General features: G+C 39.8%; 1 protein-coding gene across 1 annotated transcript in view; it reads right to left on the bottom strand.

The window, feature by feature from the left end:
• gli2a (GLI family zinc finger 2a) overlaps positions 1–22,868 on the bottom strand; it is a 481,485-nt gene that overhangs the window by 419,939 nt on the left and 38,678 nt on the right. The window lies entirely within an intron of this gene.

Here is a 22,868-nt window from a genome sequence, read left to right as displayed (position 1 = left end):
GTAATTTCAATGGAAAACTACTATCAAGGAGAGTGAACAAAATCAAGGAGTGAATGAAAGTGAAAGACTACTACAGTTGCTGGAAACCTGAAATAAAAGCAGGAAGTGCTGGAAAGATTTGACAGGTAAGGCATCACCTGTGTAAAGTGAAGGGTTGAATAGCCTTTGACCTGAAATAATACTGTCTCTTTCTACTCCTTGCTGAGTGTTCGAAAAACAGGATACTCATTACCTTGAGGCCAAAGGGACATGTTGAATGTGAAAAAAGTCAGTCAGTGCTAAAGAAATCCCAGCAGAGAGAATCAACACTCTCTTCTAAATCTTATCATCTATAGTCTTTTTCAAAAAAGAGTAGTCAATTTGCATTCTAACAAGGCCATGGGATAGAGTCAAGTAAAACCAGGACTCAAAGGATAACAGGGTCCAAACTGGAGTCTCCAGCACGCCACTTGACTCAGGAATAATAAATCTTCAAGGTCATATAGGATCTATTCAATGATGTCAAAAGAAGCAAGGGAGGATATAGGGCCATGATTGAGATGTCTGCATCTTTATTTGCCACAGGTGAGGTACCAGAAGACTGGAGAATTAGCTAATGTTGTTCTTTTATTCACAAAGCATAGTTGGGATAATCCCAAAAACTGCAGGTCATTGATCAGTGGTAAGAGAAGATTTTGAACAGGATATGTGTCTATTTAGAAAGGCAAAGGCTGTTAAGGAGGAGTCAGCATGGTTTTCCACACGGGAGAGCATGTTTCAAAATTCTGAGCTTTTTTGGAAAGGTAATGGCAAAATTAATGAAGGCATAGTTGTAGATCTGGTTTACTTGGAGTTTACAATGGAATTTGAAAGGTCCTTCATGCTGGCTGGACCAGATAGTTCAGGACAATCGATTCAAAATAGTTTCGTGACCGGAGCAGAGGAAAATATTTTCCTGACTGGAAACTCTTTAAAAAAGTGCTATACTGCAAGGATTCATTCTGAAACATTTGTAATACCATAAACAACTTAATGTGAAAGTGGACAAACTTATTTAGTAAGTTTGCCTACTATTCAAATATTGGTGAAATTGTACATGGAGTTGTATCCAGACAAGAGTGAAACAATGTACTTTGGGAAGTTAAGGTACATAAAGCAAACAGAACAGTATAGAAAAGGCCTTGGGTCGAACAGGATGCTAAAATGAAATAAATCTCTGCTGTTTGCACATGATACATATCCCTCTATTCCCTTCATATTCATGTGTCTATCTGGAAGCATCTTAAGCACTACTATCGTCTCTGCTTCCACCACAATCAGTGGTAATTCTCCCATCCTGCCAGAGGTCCCAATACCCACAGTCTGCTATAAAACCATCAAAAACATCCATCATTCCATTCTTCTCCAGACTTCACTAAATCAGACCACAAGATCATGCTTCTCCAACTTGCTTGGATGTCTGAGGTCAAGTCAGGCATATCAGACCAAAACAAAATCTGCAAGGCCATCAGAAATGTTAAGGAACAGTACTAAACCAAACTTAAGTCCACAATCAACCTCACGGACCCCGGGTTTACATGCTATCACAGGCTACAAACTAAAGCTAGGCAGAAGAGCATCCCTCCCTGATAAACTCAATGTATTCTATGTATTCTATTCAGGAGGCCAGTGAGTCAGTGGCACTTACCACATTAACCTTAGGTGCATCCATAACTACAGAAGTCAGATGTTAGATCAGCCTTCCTGAGAGTGACCGTGGAAAGCAACTGCCCTAGATGGAGCTCCTAAACATGTCCAGTGAACCTACGCAGACCAGCTGAAGTGAGTACTCATTCACATCTTTAATCTCTCCCTGCTTCAGGCAGAAGTACCTACCTGTGTTAAAAAGACCACTGTCATCCCAGTGCTGAAGAAAAAAAATGTAGTAACTTGCTTAAATGACTATTACCCAGCAACTCTGACGTCTACCATCGTGAAGTACTCTGAGAAGCTGGTCATGTTCATATTAACTCCAGCCTCTCAACCCACTTACAGTGAATGTACAGATTCTTTTGACCAGAGCAAGGGAATCAAGAACCAGAGGACAGTTAGTGTAATGGGTAGTGCAATGGTATTGCAGCACCAGCAATAATCCAGGTTCATATACACCGCTGAACTGTACTCCCTGCATCCACATGGGTTTCCTCAAGGTGCTCCGGTTTCCTCCCAAAGATACAGTTAGTAGCTTTGGTCACATGCTTATATTTAGTGGCACATATTTGTGGCCCAGAAGGTCCTGTATCTCCAAATTAAAAGTTTTCAGGTGAGGGGAGAGAGGACAATAGGAAACTGCAGGGGATTTTTTTTTAAAACTCAAACAAACTGTTGCAGGAGCTAGTTCAGGCAGGTCTATTGCACCGTTTAAGAAACATTGCAACAAATATATAGCTGGAATAGGTTTACAGCAGTCATTTTCAACTGCGCCCCCGGGCCCACCAAACTCACATTCCACCATAAGCAATCCCTATAAGGTGGTATGTGAATGGAAATGAAAAGTTTGAAAACCACTGTTTTAATCATACCTAATTGACTCGTTATGTGCATGTTTTCATAACTCCAAAGGAAATGGGCCAATGACAATTTTTAATCAAAAATATTTCAGTAACAATTGGGTCTAGAGCAGTGATTCTCAACCTTCCCTTCCCATTCACTTACCACCTTAAATAATCCCTTACTAATCACAGAGAACTTATGGCATAGGGATTACTTAAGGTGGAATGTGCGTTTTGGGGGGCGCAGTTTCTGGTCCAAAATCAGATAGGTGGGACTAGAGTGGTTGGGCCATTTTTGATCAGCATGGGCAGATTCTGATGAAGGGCTTGTTTCAATGACATTTCAGTTCACTTACTGCACAACAGGTCCCTGGAAGATGCCATCTCCCTGGCCCTACACTCAGCCAGGGAATATCTGGATAACAAGGAAAACCTATGCTAGACTATTGCTCATTGACTATAATGTCTTCAACACCATAGTGCCAAATAAATTCATCCCCAAACTCTGAGATCTTGCCCTCAGCTGGATTTGCAACACTATCTTGTGAGGATGGATTGGTGTCAACACCTCTTCTAAGATCACCTGAAACAAAGCTGAAAATTCAGCCACCGACTAAGCTGGGACAAGAGGCCACAATTTCAGGATAAAAGTTCATCAATTTAAAACAGAAATGCAGAGAAATGTCTTTAGCCTGAGAGTCGTGAATCTGAGGATCTTGTTGCCACAGGTGACAGTAGAAGCAAGGCCATTGGGTGTATTTAAGACAGAAATTGACATATATTTGATTAGTTAGGGCATCAAGAGTAATGGGGAGAAGCCAGGGAATGGGGCTGAGTGATAAGGATCACTTCAATGAAAGAGCAGACCTGATGGGCCGATTGGCCTACTTCTGCTCTTGTATCTTGTGATATTGTGAAGTTGCCTGTACACCCATTCCAACTTCATTGATAAATCCACAGATGACAGCAGTATTATAATCCAGACTATGAGTATACTGGGAGCATAAAAGGGAGTTAGAGGAATTAATGGCTTGGAGCTAGAAAAACAACCTCCCCTTCAATATCAGCAAGACTAAGGATCTGGTCATAGACTTCATTAATTAGAGTGGAGCTCACACTCCTGTGCACATCAGCAGAGCTGAGATGGAGATGGTGGACAGATTTAAGGCCTTAAAACATCTCCCAAAAGAAAATGTCCTGGTCTAATCATAACAACACAATTGCACCTCCACTTCTTCAGAAGCCCAAGGAAAATTGACACGTCCCTCAACAACTTCTATGGATGCACCATTGGAATTATCCTGTCAGGATGCATCACCAGGTGGCACATGGATTTAAAACTGCAAGAAACTGCAGAGATTTGTGAATGCAGTTCAGTCCATCACACAAACTGCCATCCCCTTCATTAGTCGCTTTCAGGTGCTCGGACGCAGATTATGTCCTGGCAGACGCGGCTGGGGGAGTTCAGCTGGGACGTTCAGGTGGCCGCGGAGAAGATGCCTTTCTGTCACCTGAACATGCCGGCTGAAGAAGAGCTGCGTCTGAGCGAACATGGCTCCTGTGGACTGTCTGCGTCCTGTGAGCATATTTAGGAAACTCGCTTCTGTACCTAGAGAGAAACACTTCAGTGATCTCAACCCCTGACATGCATCCAACAGGAAGACCGCTTTAAGAAAGCATACACGAATACATTTGCAGAAAGAAAAGGATGGCGAAAGAAACTTTTTTTAACAAAAAAGAAAATACAAGCTTTGTTTGAAGTGCTGGCTGACGCCGCGGATGGGAAAATGGTGATGGCTTCTAATGAATTGCAAGCCTCTGTATTGCGTATATCAGAGTTCTGTTAGTGTGGTAATGGCTACCACCAATGTAATCAAAATTACATTGCAGAGAGTTAATAATTTCTTGACTGTTTTCCTAATTGCGTTGAAATGTCTTTTACATACATGCACCATTCGTAGACCCCAGGTTTGTGCAGTCACTGCTGTGTTTGCGTTCAGGTGCAATGGGGATGCTCTGAGCCATAGAATATACCTACCCGAGGAGGGTTAGGTAAGTACTCCTCAGGGTCACTTTCAGGTGGCTACCCGACAGCCATATTGGGGTAGAATAGGCAGCTTTACAGTTGGGCATTCTGGGCAATTGACTGCAGTTCCCACCAGCTCAGAAAAGCACCTAATGCATTCAAAGATTCGTCTTACCCTGCCACACTCTCTTCTTCTCCTGCCACACTCTCTTCTTCTCCTGCTACACTCTCTTCTTCTCTTCCCATAGAACATTACAGCACAGAAAAGAACTTTCCGCTCTTCTAGTCTGTCCCAAACTATTATTCTGCCAAGTCCCACTGACCTGCATCCAGTCCATAACACCCCCATGCCACTCCCATCCAGGTACTTGTCCGAATTTTTCTTAAACATTAAAATTGAGCCTGCATTCACCAGTTCAGCTGACACCTCGTTCCACACTACTAATACTCTGTGTGAAGAAGTTCCCTTTAATGTTACCCCAAAACATTTCCTCTTTCACTCTTCTCCTATCAGGAAGAGGATTCAAATGTGTGAGATTACACACCACCAGATTCATAGACAGTTTGTTTCTTCCCTTTATCACCTGAACGAACCTCACAGTGGTAGAAAATGATGCCATTGCTCTGTTCTGACTGCTCTCTCTATCTCAGTAACTCTGTACTGCTGTATTATGTATGGGTTGACTAGCTATTAAATCTCTTCCAACCTAACCTTAAATCCATGTCCTCTGGTTATCAATTTTCAGACTCTAGGCAAAATGTACTGTGGGGAAAAACACCATAAAGCTACAGCTAGTAAAAATGTACAGTTCTGTTCATTTGTTTGCACAGATATTTATCAAAAAAAAGAACTTCAACCAGAATCTAAAAAGAACTCCCAATATGACTTAGAAATCACAGTAACTTTGCAAACCATCAATTATCTGCTCCCCACATCCCTCCACTTAGAGAACCCCTAATGGATTAGTCCAAGCGATCAAGTCCTGGTGCAAGAACTTAACCCAAACCTTTGAAACTAAGAAGTGGAAAAACTCGATGACTAACTAAACCAACCATTTACAACAAATATCAATGATGCAATTTTAATATCTTTGTTGTTTGTTAATGTGGTAAATAGGATCAGTAAGTGTGCAAGTGACAAAAAGATTGGTGATGTTGTGGAAATATAGGTAGGTGTTCAATACTTGGAGCAGGATCTGGACCAACTAAAAAAAAACTTCAAAATGACAGATAGAATTTAATGTGGACAAGAGTGAGGTGTTGCACTTTTGGTGAACAAACCAAGGTGTAGGACATACATGGTAAACAGTAGGGGATGGAGGAGTCTAGTAGTACAGATGAATCTGAGAATGCAGATAAACAAATGCCTGAAAGTGGTGTCACAGGTAGATTGGGTTGTAAAGACAGCTTTTGACATGTTAGCCATGGTAAACCAAAGTATTGAGTGTACGAGTTAGGATGTTATAATTAATTTGTACAAGGCATTGGTGAGGCCCAGTTTTTATGAATTGCGTGCAGTATTGGTTTCTTAACTACAGGAAAGTATCAATAAGATAGATTGAAAGACTGTTGCCAGATCTTAAAGAACTGAGTTACCCCCTCCACCATTAGAATCCTCAATGACAAAGTTAACCAGAGACTAATTTGTGCGCTTTATTGATTTTCTTTGTTCTCTGTATTGAAGTTTGTTTACATTTGTTATCTGTTTATTATTTTTTTTAATTCATTTACACTGTGTACAGTTGATTTTTTAGTGGTAATTCTACCACGTCCGTGGGAGAAAGGAATCTCAGGGTTGTAAGTGATGTCATGTATGTACTCTGACAATAAATCTGAAATTTGTAAATTAAATGTCTGTATGACTGGGGTTACGCATTCAGTATTTTTTGATGGGGAAAAATATATAGGGCTTGAAAGATTATTATTAATCAACCAAATACAAATTGGGATCTGTTTCATGGTTGGAATTGACTGCCATGGACAAATCTAGCAAAGGAACCTTAAGGTGCAAGGTCAGTTAATTTGGCAGATGTGGAGCCTGGAACTGCTTCTAACACTTCAGGCATGTCCTAATCAGGGTTTTGTCAAATCACAGCATAAATTCCATCCCTTCTTTTCCCAGTTTATATCAGTATTCATTATTCTTTTCCACCTGAAAATATTATAACAATCTATCAATAAAATGCCTGTTCTTTCTTTATGTATCCACAGCTTCTAGGTTTTCAACTTTTATAAAACAACCTACCATCATTTTTTAGTCCAGTGTGGAAAATCTCATGTGGGAAAAAAAAAGAACTAAAATTTTCACCATCTTACCCATTCACCCAAACTCTTAATATTACTGTCCTACAATGTTTCCATTCACACAGCTTTTTATGAGGCTCACTTTTAATCTTCAAGCAAACTTCCTGTTTATCTCATCGTCCAAATCATTTACAAGTAGTGAATATTTGTCACCCTAGAAGATCGTTGTGGGACACAGTTAGCCACATTCTATTCATTTTAATTAAAAATTGAAGATCCTGGAAATGCTCAACAGTCTCTGCAGCAGCTCTCGAAGAAGAAACAATTAAAGTTTCAGATCAAAGACTCCTCATCAGAACTTCTTTCACTTACATTTCTTCTTTCTTTGGCTTGGCTTCGCGGACGAAGATTTATGGAGGGGTAATGTCCACGTCAGCTGCAGGCTTGTTTGTGGCTGACAAGTCCGATGCGGGACAGGCAGACACAGTTTCAGCAGTTGCAAGGGAAAATTGGTTGGTTGGGGTTGGGTGCTGGGTTTTTCCTCCTTTGTCATTTGTCAGTGAGGTGGGCTCACTTACATTTACTGTTAATTTAAATATCTACTTATGTTCTATATCCTCCAATTCCTGCCACAGATAAATTCCTGGCCTGATCAATAATCTCCCTTCCCTTTCATGAATTTCATTTTTGCCAACTGCCTCTTTATTAAGTTAATTCATCAATAGCCTTTTGAAAGTCCACAAGAAAGAAATAATGTGAATATTTCCTTGTCCACTGCTTGAGTTGCCTCTTCAAACAAACAATTCATAATTACATCAGACATACTTTACTTTTCTTAAATTCAGCTTGGCTCTCTCTAATATGCTCCAGGTTTTCATGTTCAACTGTTTTAATTTTAGATTTTAATGATTTCCCAACAATGGGTTTTGGCTTGAGGAATACCCAAAGTGCAGATGCTATAATCTTGAGCAAACAATGAGGAGATTTACCAGGATGTTGCCTGGATTGCAAAATAGGTCTTATGAGACAAGGTTAGCAGAGCTGGGACTTTTGTCTTTGCAGTGTAGAAGGATGAGAGGAGACTTAATAGACATTTACATAATTATGAGAGGCATAGATAAGCTAGACAGCCAGTGCCTTTTTCAAGAGCAAGAATAGCAAATACCAGAGGATATATGTACAAAATGAAAGGAGGGAAATTCAGGGAAGACATCAGGAGTACGTTTATTTTGTTGTTTTTGAAAATAATTTTTAATTTTTATTATACAGTGTTGTGGGTAACCTGGAATGCCTTGCCAGGAATGGTGGTGGAGGCTGAAACATTAGGGGCATTTAAGAGACTCTTAGACAGGCACATGGATAGAATAAAAAGAGGGTTATGGGCTAATGAGAGTTCAGTACTTTTTTTTTTAATTTTAAAAATGGATCGGCACAATATCAAGGGCTGAAAGACCTGTACGATGCTGTATTGTTCTATGATTTGGCTAAAGGTTCATTTTGAGTCAGGACCCTATTACAAGGCCCTACTACTGACTTACCATTTCTCTCCATGGATACTGCATTACCTATCAAGTCCCTCCAGGTTCTCACAGGGCAGGTAGAGATAACGTCGTAGCAAACACGCTTTCCCGACCGGCAATCAACACCCTCGCCCCCGGCCTCAACTACATCCAGCTGGCGCAGGGGGAAGACACGGAGACGCAAGCCCTCCGTACCATCATTTTGAGGCTCCGCCTCCAGGACATTCGGTTGCCGAACAGCCTGGACATGCTGCTCTGTGACGTCTCCACCGGTTCACCGCGCCTGGTAGTCCTGCCGCAGTGGAGATCGCGGGCCTTCAACGTGGTCCATGATCTAGCACACCCCTGGTGAAGGCCCCTCGGTGAATGGTGGTGGAGCAGTTTGTGTGGCACGGGCTCAAGAAGGAGGTAGCTGAGATGGTGAGGAGCTGCACTCAGTGCCAGTCCTCCAAGGTCCACCGGCATATGCAGGCCCCGATTCAGCAGTTCAACCCAGCAATAAAAAGGTTCCAACACATACATGTTGACATCGTGGGCCCCTGCTGGTGTCCAGAGAGGCACGCTACCTGATTACGGTGGTCGACCGGACCACGAGATGGCCAGAAGCCATTCCCATCAAGGAGGCTTCCACCGAGACGTGCGCCAGGAGTTTGGTCGTCCACTGAATCGCCAGGTTTGGAGTTCCGGTGCACATCACCAGCAACAGGGGTGCCCAGTTCACCTCTGCCCTCTGGACTCGATTGGCAAACCTACTAGGGGTTAAACTCCACCACACCATGGCTTATCACCCTCAAGCAAATGGCCTGGTGGAGAGATTTCACCGCCACTTGAAGTCAGCCCTCATGGCTCACCTCACAGGTCCCAGCTGGGCAGACGTACTACCCTGGGTCTTTTTTGGCATCAGAACAGCACCCAAGGAGGATCTAGAGATGCCATCTGCAGAGTTGGTGTACGGTGTGCCACTCTCATGGCCTGGTGAGTTCTTCAGCCCGGAATCCGACTCCATGACCATCTTCCCAAAGAGCAGAATTCATTTTCGTTCGGCGCGGACTGCACACTGCACCCTTGCAGCGCCCTTACGAGGGCCAATTCAAAGTCCTTCAGCGGTCCAGCAAGAATTTTACATTGGAAATTGGGACCAAAAATGAACTGTTCACAGTAGACCGCCTAAAGGCAGCACACTTGGACCTCTTGCAACCGGTTCAAATGGCTAAGCCCAAGCACTGAGGCCGTCTGCCCAAGCAGCGGGATGCATAAGCCAGTTCTGGGTGGGATTGTGTGGCGGTGCACTCTCTTGTGGCAAACCGGCCCCATTTGTACCTCCACATGGCAGGGCAGTCATAAGAAGAGGGTGCCGTTGGGGCTCCTCCTTACCCTGTGTTTCCAGCCCAGCATGTGCCTCAGGTAGTCATTATGACATCACCGCTCACGCTGCCCTTAAAGGGGCGTGTGCGGGGTTTGAATAAAACATTCGTTGAGAGCATCCAAAGTGATGGCTGAGACTTTCTTTGCTGTAGCTCCCACTACTTCCTTTATTATCCTTTTGTGGAACCACCTGACCCAGGGAAATTGTCACTCTCCAGCACCTTTGTATCTCTATTATTGATTTACCATGATTTTAGAGACTTGGGTGGTTTATCAGGATTGATCAGACAGATTGAAAAAGCCTCACCCAAGCCTAGAATATTAGTTGCCTCTTTGCATTACTTCCATTTAAATATACGCCAAACTTGAGACAATGAGAATTATTATTAAATATTAGTTAGGTTGTTAATTAAATTTGGCCTGTTGATTTTAACTATAGAAATGGAGAAAACTACCCTGAACAGACTCCAGACACTTAATACCTTTTAGACATGAGATGGTCTGCCTATTTCAATCTGAAAGTTAAAAATCCCTCTGTTCTTGCTGCTACAATCAGAAAAGAGGTAATAGTGCCACAAGGCTTGCACCACCAGGTTCAGAATGAGGTGCAACCCCTCCCCCATCAGACTCCACAACAACAAATTCAGAGCGTCATTTAAGGACTCTTACTTTTGGACTTTATTGCTATTTTTCTCTCTGTATTGCAACAGTTTTTTTTTTAAAAACATTTATTTATTTGTTAACATGTATATGTATCTTCTCAAGTACAGTTTTTTTCTTGCACTGCCAACAAATGGTAATTCTGCCTCACCTGCAGGAGAAAGAATCTCAGGGTTTTATGTGATGCTGTGTATATACTCCGACAATAAATCTGAACTTCAAAAAAATAATCGAGCTTTTTCTCCATACTTATCCAATTCCTACACTTAAATTGTCCCTTCATTGTTACCATCACTACCACAGAGACATTGTTATACAGCACTTCTTCTTCTTCTTTGGCTTGGCTTCGCGGACGAAGATTTATGGAGGGGGTAAAAAGTCCACGTCAGCTGCAGGCTCGTTTGTGGCTGATAAGTCCGATGCGGGACAGGCAGACACGGTTGCAGCGGTTGCAGGGGAAAATTGGTTGGTTGGGGTTGGGTGTTGGGTTTTTCCTCCTTTGCCTTTTGTCAGTGAGGTGGCCATTCATCCCAACATATCCATGCTGACCAAGCTGACATTCTGGCATAAACCCATTTCCCTGCATTTAGCCCATATCCCAATCTAAGCCTTTCCAATCCTATATCTCTCTGAAAATGTCTTTTGAACTTTGTAATTGTACCCACTTCTATGGCTTCCTCTGGCACCTCAATCCAGATAAGGACTACCTTCTGAGTGAAAAAGTTGACCCATAGGTCTTTTTTAAATCTTCCCCTTCTCACACAAATATCTATGCTTTCTAGTTTGAGGATCATCCAACTTGGGAAAACAATTGCAAGCATTCACTTTACCCATCCTCCTCATAATTTTAGAAACCTCTGCAGAAGTCAGTCCCCAGCCTCCTACAGTCAATGGGGGGGAAAAAAAATACCCAGCCTATCTCTAACTGAGCCCTTCCTGGTTGATCTTTAACTTATTTACATCCTTCCTATGGATGGGAGACCAGAACTGCACAGAGTCAAGTATGGTATCACCAACCCTTTGTACAGCTGTATCTTGAGGTCTCAACGTTTGTGCATAATACCCCACCCAAAAAATAAATCCTTTCTTCAATATCCTGTCCTCTGGTTTGCCACTTTCAGGAAATTATGTGCCTGTACCCTTTGGTCTCTTAAATCTTAAATGATTTCTCTTCCTTAAAACTACTTATAAAGTCTTCATGACCTACTTATCTCTCATTATATCCTCCATCTCCATCCCTGACCTTTACCTTTTTCATTATATTTTTGTAGCTTTTCTATGGACTTTGGAACCCGTTATACTATTCCTGAATCTGGATCATAACACCCAAGCTCAATGTTCACCAGAAATTCATTGTGTTTGGATTCATATGTCTAAAGAATGTTTGTTTCTCATCGATGCTGTTCCTCCAGCAAATTGCTTTTAGTTCCAGCATCTCCTCATGTGTCCACATACTCTAATCTAGTTTTTCTAGTGTTTTCATACATTCTTAACTCTCAGTTTAGTTACTTAACCTGGTTTGTTTTTTACATTTTCTAAATCACAATTTCTGACCATAAATACATTTAATTCCACCCCCCCCCCCCCACCCAACAACCAAGATTTTAGGACTTTTTATGAAACATTTGAGATTTTTTTTTAAATCAAGGTTGCACAATTCAGTAAAACTTTATGCTACTTATTTTGATTCTTTTAGTTCATAAATCTCGAGTAAAATTTATACAGTAAATTCTTTAAATGACAGCATGTTAATACAGGACACCATTTAATTTCCTGACTGCAGGATTCACTAATACACTTAAAGATATCAAGGTGGAAAGAGTGCAGAAAAGATTCACCAAAAAATGTTTCCAGTAATGGGAGGCTTGAATTAAGGGGCTGGATAGGTTGGGGTTCCCTTTTTTGAGGTGGCGGTTGGGGGGGGGGGGGGGTGTGGGGTGTTTACATTGATATACAAAATAATGATGGAAATAGAGTCAGTCCTTTTCTAAAACTAGAGGGCATAGACTTAAGGTGAGAGGGAAAAAGATTTAAAAGGGATTTGAGGGGCACTTTCTTCCCACAGAAATGTATGGCTTATCAGAGAGCTGATGGAGGAAGTGGTAGAAGCAGAGACAACTGTAGTCTTCAAACAATATTTAAACAGTTACATGGACAGGAAAGGTTTAGGGCAGTGGTTTTCAACCTTTTTCTTACCACTCACATACCACTTTAAGTAATCCCTATGCCATCAGGGCTCTGTGATTAGAAAGGGATTGCTTAAGGTGGGATGTGAGTGGGAAGGGAAGGTTGAGAATCATTGCTTGAGACCCAATCATTACTGAAATCTTTTGCTTGAGAAAAACTGTCATTAGCCCATTTCCTTTGGAATTATGACACTGAGCACATAACGAGTCAATTAGGTACGATTAAAACAGTGGTTTTCAAACTTTTTATTTCCACCCACAAACCACCGTACTTATCCCTCACTAATCACAGAGCACCAATGGCATAGGGTTAGTTAAAGTGGTATTTGAGTGGAAAGAAAAAGGTTGAGAATCACTGGTTTAGGCGATATGGCCTGAATACAGTCAAATATGATAGATGGTTGGCAATGACAGTTGGGCTGAAGGACCATTTCAGTCCTGTAGAACTGTATGATGCTCTTATAAATCTTTTTTATTTGACCTGTATCTTCATTTACTAGTTTAAAGTTCTTACAACCCCCATTTATCATTTTCTGGAGGATAATTTAAGTGGGCTCTGTTCCAGTGATGCAGTTCATTCCATTCCCATTACAGGTGCCACTATCTCATGAAATGGAACCTCTCATTCTTTTTTAGTCTTTCAAAATAATCTTCATCTTCCAGATTCGATATTAACTCAGCTGTTGAAAGCGGTGAGATCTTACTTTGTTTTAATTAGCTCATTTCACTGGTGTTCTCTCTCTTGCCTACTCTCTTTTTAAATTGTCGGTCTCAACATGATATATATCAAGTACAGGTATATGATTTCCTCTTTGCAGTTTGTATGCAATTTAACATTTTAACCCAAAGCAAGGTACTGTACATGATAGAAATAGTAAATAAAATCAAAGATGCTGAAAATGTTCAGCCTATCAGGCAGTACCTGTGGAGAAAGAATCAGAATTAGCATTTCAGTCAATTGCCATAATTGATCTGATGCACTTTCATACACAGATGTTGCTGATCTACAAAGAATGCCCAACTTTTCCCTTGTATGCTCTCTGAACTTAAAAGGGCCACTCCTCGCATTGTTCCACCTGCTCTGTATTTTCATTTTACGCAAAAATAGCTCAATGATCCCTAACAAGATCTGTGACTTCTGAATGAATGTAGCTCGTCTTAGCACTTAGTATATGGGTCTCTCAAATGTGTTTAGAAGCATGCTATCTGTCCCCCTCATGATGAGCTTCTTCAACCCCTACACTCCAAATAGCCACCAGATTCAAGCTGCCATACTCAGCATTTTGGCTGAGATGCCATGAAGAAGGGATCAGGCCTGAAACAAAGATCAGTAATAAATCTTCACTTCCTATGTACATTGAGAGCCCTGCTGAGTTTTTACTACAATCACGGACTTTTGTGGTTTACTCTCAGCATTTTGGCTGTCCTTCTATGTTGATACAGCACAGAAGGTGGTCTTTCTGGCCCATGGAACCTGTGCAGCCCAATTACATCAGTTAACCTGCCAACCCTGTGCATTTTGGAGGGTGGTATGAAACCGGAGCACCCACAAAACACCCATACAGGTCATGAAGAGAATGTACAACCTCCTTACGGCAGATTTGAACCCACGTGGCTGCCTTTGTAAATGTGTTGCACGAGCTGCTACACTAACCATGTTTCAGTAGAAAATACTAGGATATGGGAGGACAAGGGTTAAGGTTACTCAACAAGCGGATAAAATTCTAAACCACTGATCCAAAGCATGGAAAAACAAATAAATCTGTTCTTTTTTAAATAAATAAAACTGTTTTTATAACATTGGTCTTGATAATTGAAGGCATAATTTAACTGCATTGTTGTTAAAAAAAAAATCTGGTTCACAAATAGCCTGACTTGGTTTGGGGCTTGTGTAACTTCAGAATTATCAACAGGTTTTATTCTTAAGTGCCCAAATCTGAGGCAAGTAGGAAGGGAGAACAAATGTTTGCATCACCTGTAATATTTCTATTTAACAAATACAGATGTGAAAAAAAAAACACATTCCTTTTTCGAGTGTCTGTACTCAGTACGCTATCAGACACACCAAATCTTGTTCCAATTCTGAACATACTGTCCAGATACTCAACCTCCTTTACGTATTGAGAGTATCTCCAGATCAATATTTCAAAACCATACAGGCACATTGATTGCTGACATGTTGCTGGTAACTATCTTGCACTCCACCTGCTTGCATAATTAGCATTCCAGCTACACAACATTCTATGTGGCGACAAAATAAATATTTTAGGATGATTTACTCAGTTCAATCTCACAGTCTGCAGAAAGAAGCTATTTCTCTGCCTGACAGACCTGAGTTTAATGCTCCTGTACTTCCTTCTTGATGACGGTGGGACAAACATACTATGTGCTGGATAGAAGGGTCCTCTCCAATTCTTTGAGCCCTGTTTAAGCAACGCTCAAAGTAAACGTCTTCATTACAGGAAAGGGAGAGTTCAGTGAAATTCTCAGTCATTTTTGACTTGCGATCCGATGCTTTATAGCTATCATATTACACTTTTGAGTCAGATATTGTTTTGTTTTTTTTAAAAACTGTGCTAATTTGCACCAAGCACTAACTGAATAAAATTGTCGATATTTATGGTTCAAGCTTACACAACCAATGCACATATTGAAGCCATGAAAACACTCTGTTCCATTTTTGAATTTAATACCAGTCCCTGCTAAATTTTCAACATCACCTTTCCTTACGATTGCAATCTGTTGATCACTCTCTGCACCCAGTTAATTGACGAAGCCTACGCTTCTCTATTACCACCACAACATTCAGTTTTACCAATTGATTCTGTCACTCTGTTTGCCAAATGTCAGATGAATATTCAATTTGGTATTATACCCGATCCTGCCATAACCTCTTAAATCGGATTCAAACACATATAGAGCACCGTCTTCATCTAGAACAGAGTGCCTTTGACCCACTACCATCAGGAAGAAACATCAAAATCAGTGCTTGAAAATAACTTCTTCCCATAGGCTGTGAAAATGATGAACAGTGTCCTGAAACTGAGTAAATTGATCCAAAATATTTATATTTATTTTAATAATCATATACACAGATTAAGATACATTTATGTGCTGTGTGTGCATGTACGTATGCAAGCGCACCGTGGTCTGCAGAAGCACCATTTCATCTAATAAAATTTGAAATCTGAACTACAACTAATTACTTCCAACCTTGCGCTATTAAGCCACTGCTCCCCTGCTTTTGCTCACTGCTTCAGTAACATTTATTCATGTCTTTATTGCCTTCTTCTATTTTCAATTCCTGAACAGCCTGCTTCCTTCTTGTCTCTAAACAAGGTTATCGATTACAGCCCAAGTCTTGTGGTCACTTCAAGTCTAGTTCACCTGTTGCCACCTAATGACCTCCCAATCACTTCCCATCTCATCAACACTGATTTTCAAATGAATTTTTTAAAAAAATATTACTATTCAGTCAATAGATGTAAGCTTCACAAGCTGAGGCAACATTTAATAGCCCATGCCTAATGGCACTTGTCGAGGTTTAGTGAGCTGCCTTTTTGAACCACTGCAGTCTCTGACGTGTGAGTGCACCCACAATTCTATTAGGCAGCAAGTTTAACGATTTTGACCCAGCCGCAGCTACTATGTAGGTGAGTGATATAATCTAGGGTGCCGTTGGAAACACAGAACAAAAATGAAATATGTAGAAGTCTGATAATCGTTGCTTGATATATTTCCAAGTCAGGATGGTGCATGGCTTGATGGGCAACTTCCAGGGAGTTCCTCTCCATAATCTTCCACTTCCCTTTCTCTCCAATGATCTACAGTCCCAACATCCATATCTCCACTCATCTAATTCTGAACCTTTTGCTCAGCATTCCACCATGGAGCCACACCTTTTTCTGCTGAAGTCTGATACTCTTCCTAAAAACTCTCCATCCTGCTTCTAGTTTTCCTCCTTTAAAATCCTTCTCCATCTACCTTAATATCTTATTGGGTGGCTCAATTAAATGCAACACACTTAAACACACTACATACACCAGAATGTCCCAAGGTTAGTTCTTATTAGGGCAGTGACTATTCTGCAAATGTAAACCACCTACAAAGCTCTTTAGGAGCATCTTCTGTGGCCGCGACATGTGCAGATAAATGCAAATGTTTCCCTTCCATATTGTATACATTGTACACATAAGCACTGTGGCTCTTTATTTTTCCATCGTCCATGGGAGCAATCTAATCAGTCCATCTATCTCCAAAGAGTTCAGGCATACTTTCTAATTTGAACCAACAAGCTAACAAGACCAATAACAAACAAACAAAAATGAAACAAAGGTTTATTAAACCTTTGCCAAAAAATATTTTGTTTTTTTTTGTCAAAAGCATTTCTGAGACGCCATGCTTGTCAGACCAGAAATGCTTTTCTTAAAGAAATACCCCATTCCAAGAAGTGGACAGCAGATTTCCCACCTTCACCAACAAGTGAATCCCATCACAGTACTGTATGGGAGGTTCCACCAACTCGACAGATCTTAGTCAATAGGGTTCAATTTTCTCAGTGGCTCGAGCTGCAAAATAGCATTACTGGTTAAGATCACTCACTCCCTCTGTAAAGAGCTTAAAAAATAGTCTCATTGTCCAACTTTCAACTTTGCTGCCTGGAATGCATCCTTCATGAACAGATTGTCTGCCAAATTCGACTGCCATTTCATCACTGCTCCACAAGGGGAAAGAGCTTTTGCTTCCTTGAATGTGCTGACTTTTGCATAACTCCTGTGCTAACAACTGTTCCTAAACCTGAAACATTAACAGTTCAAATGCACAAGATATAGGAGCACAAGATAATGGGCTCATTGGTCCATTAAGTATGCTCTGCCATTCTAATCAAGAGCTGACCCATCCTCCTACTCAGCTCCACTCCCCAGCTTTCTCCCGTAACCCTTGTTGCATTGACTAATCAAATATGTCAATCTCTGCCTTAAATACACAGCTGCCTGTGGCAACAAGTTCCACAGACTCGTGACCCTCTGACTAAAGAAATTTTTTGCATCTCAGTATCTTTCCATTGATGCTGTCTGCCCTTCTGAGTTTTGCCAGCATTTTATGACATTTTTTGTTGCATTGGTTTTGCTTTTAAGTTTCCTTTCCCCAAAAGGAACAAACAGAGTAGATGTAGAAAGGTTATTTCCCATGGTGGGAGAGTCTAGGACAAGACAGCACAACTTTACGATTAAAGGGCATCTGCTCAGAACAAATATACAGAGGAATTTCTTCAGCCAAGATGATGGTAAATCTGTGGAATTTGTTGCCACAAGCAGTTGTCAAGGACAGGGCATTGGATGTATTTAAGACAGAGACAGATAGGTTCTTGATTAGTCAGGGCATCAAAGGAGAGAAGGTGGGGCAATGGGAAAATGGATACACTCATGATTAAATGGTGGGACAGACTCAGTGGGCTGAATAGCCTACTCCTGCTCCTAGGTCTTAAGCTCAGATCTGATCAGTCTCATTTTGCTTCAGGAGATCCTGTCATTGTTCCTCCTTGATGCCCCTTACCCAAACTTACTTTGACTTCCACCAAGGGGAAATTTACCTTGGTACATTAGTACCGATGAACAAATCTCTCCAAAAATCTTAATATTTTTACAATGGAAAAATATCACAACTATTCTCCCATCAGGAGAGGAGCGAGCATTAGACCATAAACACCATTCAATGACTTCAGCTTGTTTGCTCTGCCATTCAATAGTGTCATTCATTAGCAAAAATTGAGTAGCTAGAGGAACTCATGGGATCAGGCAGCATCTGTGGAGGGAAAAGGGAGTTGATGTGATGCTTTGGGTGAAGGCCTTTCATCAAAATTATATTCCTCGTTCACTTCCTTACCTTTTCCTCATTGTCCTTGATCCCCCTAATGATTACAAAATCAACTTCAGCCTTAAACACAATTCTGTTCCCAATGATCTCAGTTGCAAGGAGGAGTTTTAAAGACTTACAACCCTCTGAGAGAAGAGATTCTTTCTCATCTGATTTTTAAATACATGGAGCATTAAAGTTCAGCAAGTACCTTTATCTTAATTTCCTGCTGAAGAAACCAAACACTTCAAGGCCTAGAATCTGTCACAAAGGATGCAACATTAGAATGACTATATAACTAAACAAGCATCCTAAAGGGCTAGAATATTGATCCAGATTCATGAGCTCAAATCCTACCAAAGTACCTGTGCAAGTGAATTCCAATTAATGAAACAAAGTTGAATGAAAACACTATTGTCACTGAAGGTAACATGAAACTATCGGACTGTTGTAAAATCCCATTTGGTTTACAAATGTCACCCCTTCAGGGAGGAATTTTTTTTTTTTTTTTTAAAGAGAATTTTCCATCCTTATCAGGCATAGCCAACATTTTACTTCATTTCCAACAATGTGAATAATTCTTAATACCTTTGGAAATGGGTGAGTCAATTAGGAATGGACAGTAAACACTGTCCTTGTGAATGCTATGCACAGTCAATAAATTTTTTTAATGTCCATTGTGACAAGAGATTAGGAGTAAGTGCATGAGCTGGTTAAATCACCCCATGAAGGAAGAGTTTTTAAATCACCGTTTACACTGTCAAATAAAAAAAAATCATGAAAACCACATTTCGAGAAGCTTTGAAAGTGATGAACCAAAACTTTTGGCTTAGGAAAGCTTCTGTTTCCTTCGAGCCAGCTCACTCAAAGACAGACAGAGGCGGAGATTAGAAACATTTGTTTCTTAACATATACAGGTACAGTATAATCATATAAAGACATATTCATCTGAGATGAGATCATTGATCATGCTTAAAGACTTGAATTTCTGATAAATCGCTCATGATTCTCTTTCATTTTCCAAACATATTATAAGTTAACTGAAAGGAGAATAGAATGCAGAATGGAATAGTAAAAATAAAAATATGAATATATTGCAATACATAATACAACATATAACATTATAACATATTGAACAATATTATCCCTTTCCCCTCAATTTGGTATATTCAAAAAAGAGGAAAAAAAAATATTGTTAAAACCCCATCTAACCTACCAATAAAAAAGCTGTACAGCCTAAACTGTGAGTTCACTACAACAGATCAATACAAATTATTTTTCTGGTCCTTGCCAATGAAAAAAACAACAGAAATCCAAAACAGTCTGAAAGGTAAAGTCAAAATATAGATTAACTCATGAAAATAGTTTAGAAAAGGATGCCAAGTCTCTTCAAACTCAACGGAAGTATCAAAAGTGCAACTTCAATTTTTTTCTAAACTTAAACATGACACAACTTGCATCAAAGTAGGTGAATTAGAATCTTTCTATTTAAATAGAATGGCTCTTCTGGCCAACAGTGTAGTAAAGGCTACAACCCAATGTGCAGAGGTGAGAACGCCACCCACTTCTGGAACTATAATTCCAAAAATAGCAGTCAATGGATGATGTTGTAACCTAATACCCAGAATAATTGATAATGACTTGAAAATACTCATCCAATACAGAGCAAAACCAAAACATATGCGTAAATGTGGCCACTTGTGATTTATATTTATCATGTTTAGGGCTAACATTAGGAAAGATGTGAACCAATTCATCTTTCAACACATGAACCTGATGTACCACTTTAAACTGAATCAATCCATGTTGGCCACATAATGAAGAGGTATTAACCATTCCAAAAATCTTTTTCCCAAAGTTCCTCTGGGAGAAGTGACTGAAGTTACAATTCCAAAGCTCCTCTAATTTTATCATTAGAAATTGATTGTATTTAATAAATTAATACCTATTAAACCCTTATGGGAAGAATTCAAATGAAAAAGAGTATCAACCAAATCAGGTTGCCATGATAAAGGAAAGTTTGGTAATATTCAAAAAAAACTTCCATCTTAAAAGAATGTGACTTGGGTATATTTGTTAGATATTGCATTCAAAGACATTAAAAATCCATCTATAAACAGATCTGAAAAATGGACAATTCCTTTGCTTTTCCAAAAAGAAAAGGACCCTTTAGATTGTACTTCCTTTAGACCAATATCGTTGTTGAATTTTGATTCCAAAATCCCTTTTTTTAAGATCTTAGCTTTCAGATTGGAAAATATTCTTCCTCAGATGATTTCTACCGACCAAACAGGATTAATATCACTTTTTAAAATATTTTACTCTCCATCGACTAAAATTCCAGAATGTTTGGTATTATTAGATGCAGAAAAGACTTTTGAAAGAGTGGAATGGATATTTCGGTTTGAAATTTTGGAAAGTTATAATTTTGGTCCTGGTTTTATTTCATGGATTAATTTGATCCATCATGCTCCTGTTGCTGCAGTAATTACTAATAATAAAAAAATCCTTTTTAAAAAAAGTTTTGAGGAACAAGACAGGGTTGTCAATTAAGTCCTTCATTATTTAACTAGTCTTGGAACCGTTAGCAATAGCACTTTGTGTTCCAGTGATATTCAAGGTATTAACAGAGGAGATATAATTCATAAGGTATCTTTATAAAACAGATGATCTTTTAGTATATATTTCAGATCAGGTAATATCTATTCCTTCAATGTTGTCTCTGCTTTCCCAATTCAGTACTTTTTTTAGGATAGAAATTGAACCTCCACAAGAGTGAAGTATTTCCAAATAATATGCATATACCTATCTTCGAGCATATACCTTTTAGAGTGGTTTTAAAAAAAATACTTTACATACCATGAGGTTAAGGTCACTAAAAAATTTAAAGATTTATACAAATTTTCTCCCTTTTCTTGACTATGTGAAACAAATACTTTCTAGATGGTCTCCATTGACCACAACCTTCATAGTTCATATGAATGCTATTAAGATGATAATTTTACCCAAATGTTTGTATACATTTCAAGCAGTTCCAGTTTTTAATTCCAAAATCAATTTTTGATAACTCACTCATGGTTCTCTAGGATATTCCAAAACTCTTTACTTTTGAAATGTAGTTCCCCCGATTGACATTTTCTACCAGGATCATTGTCCGAAGAGAGTGCACAAAATCATTGAGGCCTCCTTCCACCTTACATACAGCATCTTTCAGCTGCTCCCATCGGGGAAGAGATGTAGGAGTTTCAGAGCCAGCACCACCACCCTGAGGAACAGCTTCTTCCCAGGGGCAGTGAGAATGCTGAGTGAGCAATGGAACTGCTCACACTAACCATCAGAGGCTCTCATTAGTACAAAACAATATGTATTTATTTGTATTGATAAAATACTTTGTCCTGCATATGTATTGTTCTGAGCCCAAAGGACCCCAAAACCCAGCAGCAATAGATATTCACCACGACAAAGGGTTACTTAAACAAAAATTGATTTTAATTATCTTTAAACATGAAAACAGAATCAAACTTTAACTTATCTATATTAACTTTACTAACCCAAATTAACCCCCTTCTAATTATAAGTGCACGTGTATGATGTGTATGTAAATTTAAGAAAAGTTATTTGGTTCACAGTCCAATCTCACTTCTCATTCTTCCAAGTTCTCTGGTTTCAGGCAATTCTTAATACTGTGCACAGAATTTAACATATATAAAGTTCATAAGGCTTTGGTGCTCGAAAGGTAAATGTTTACCATTCAGGAAGGTTCGTTGTCAGAGAGATTTGTTGTTCCAGGATTTCTACAACTGAGGTACCTCCATTAGTTACCTCAATGTCTTCCTGGTGAACTTTTCCCCATCAGGGTTCTCCAGATGATAACCTCTTTCTTTCAAGCTATCACAGAGTTCCTTTCTGTTCCACTTATTCCAAGAGAAACATCAGACAGATAGCACTTCCAGCCATCCGCCCATCTGGAGCTTTTCTTCAGTTCCAACAAGCTTCCTGGCTTGCACTGTTCAGCTGCTTTCAGTGTCACACACATTAGCTGAGAGACTTTGTTTCACCTCTCTCCAACTGAGACTGCTAAAAAGCCCATGTGACTCACTTACAAAAAACCCCACCTTCTTCAGCAAACAGGAGTTCTCCTTCTGCTCCCATCTGTTGCTTTAGGTAAACAAAACTTAGGAGTGTCCTTTCTGTGAGCACTCTGTTGATACTTGCAAACAGCCAGAGTGTCTCCAGTCCAAAACAATGGTCTATTCATTTTATGATGTAATTTCAATTAGCACCTACCAATTATCTCCCAAATATTCCATTACAGTATTGCTTTTCTTTGTGTCTTTCATCTGTTTGTATGACTGCATGTTTTGTACTGAGGACCGGAGAATGCTGTTTCATCGGATGGTACTTGTACAATCAGAAGACAACAAAATTGACATGACTAGTCACGGTCTTAAAGGGGGTAATAAGCAGAGAACTGGAATATCAAATTTCCTGAAACAGTAAT

This window comes from Narcine bancroftii, chromosome 4 (genome assembly GCF_036971445.1).
Source record: "Narcine bancroftii isolate sNarBan1 chromosome 4, sNarBan1.hap1, whole genome shotgun sequence".
Taxonomy (NCBI): Eukaryota; Metazoa; Chordata; class Chondrichthyes; order Torpediniformes; family Narcinidae; genus Narcine; species Narcine bancroftii.
Note: the sequence above shows the minus strand (reverse complement) of the source record. Positions and strands in the feature narration are given on the sequence as shown.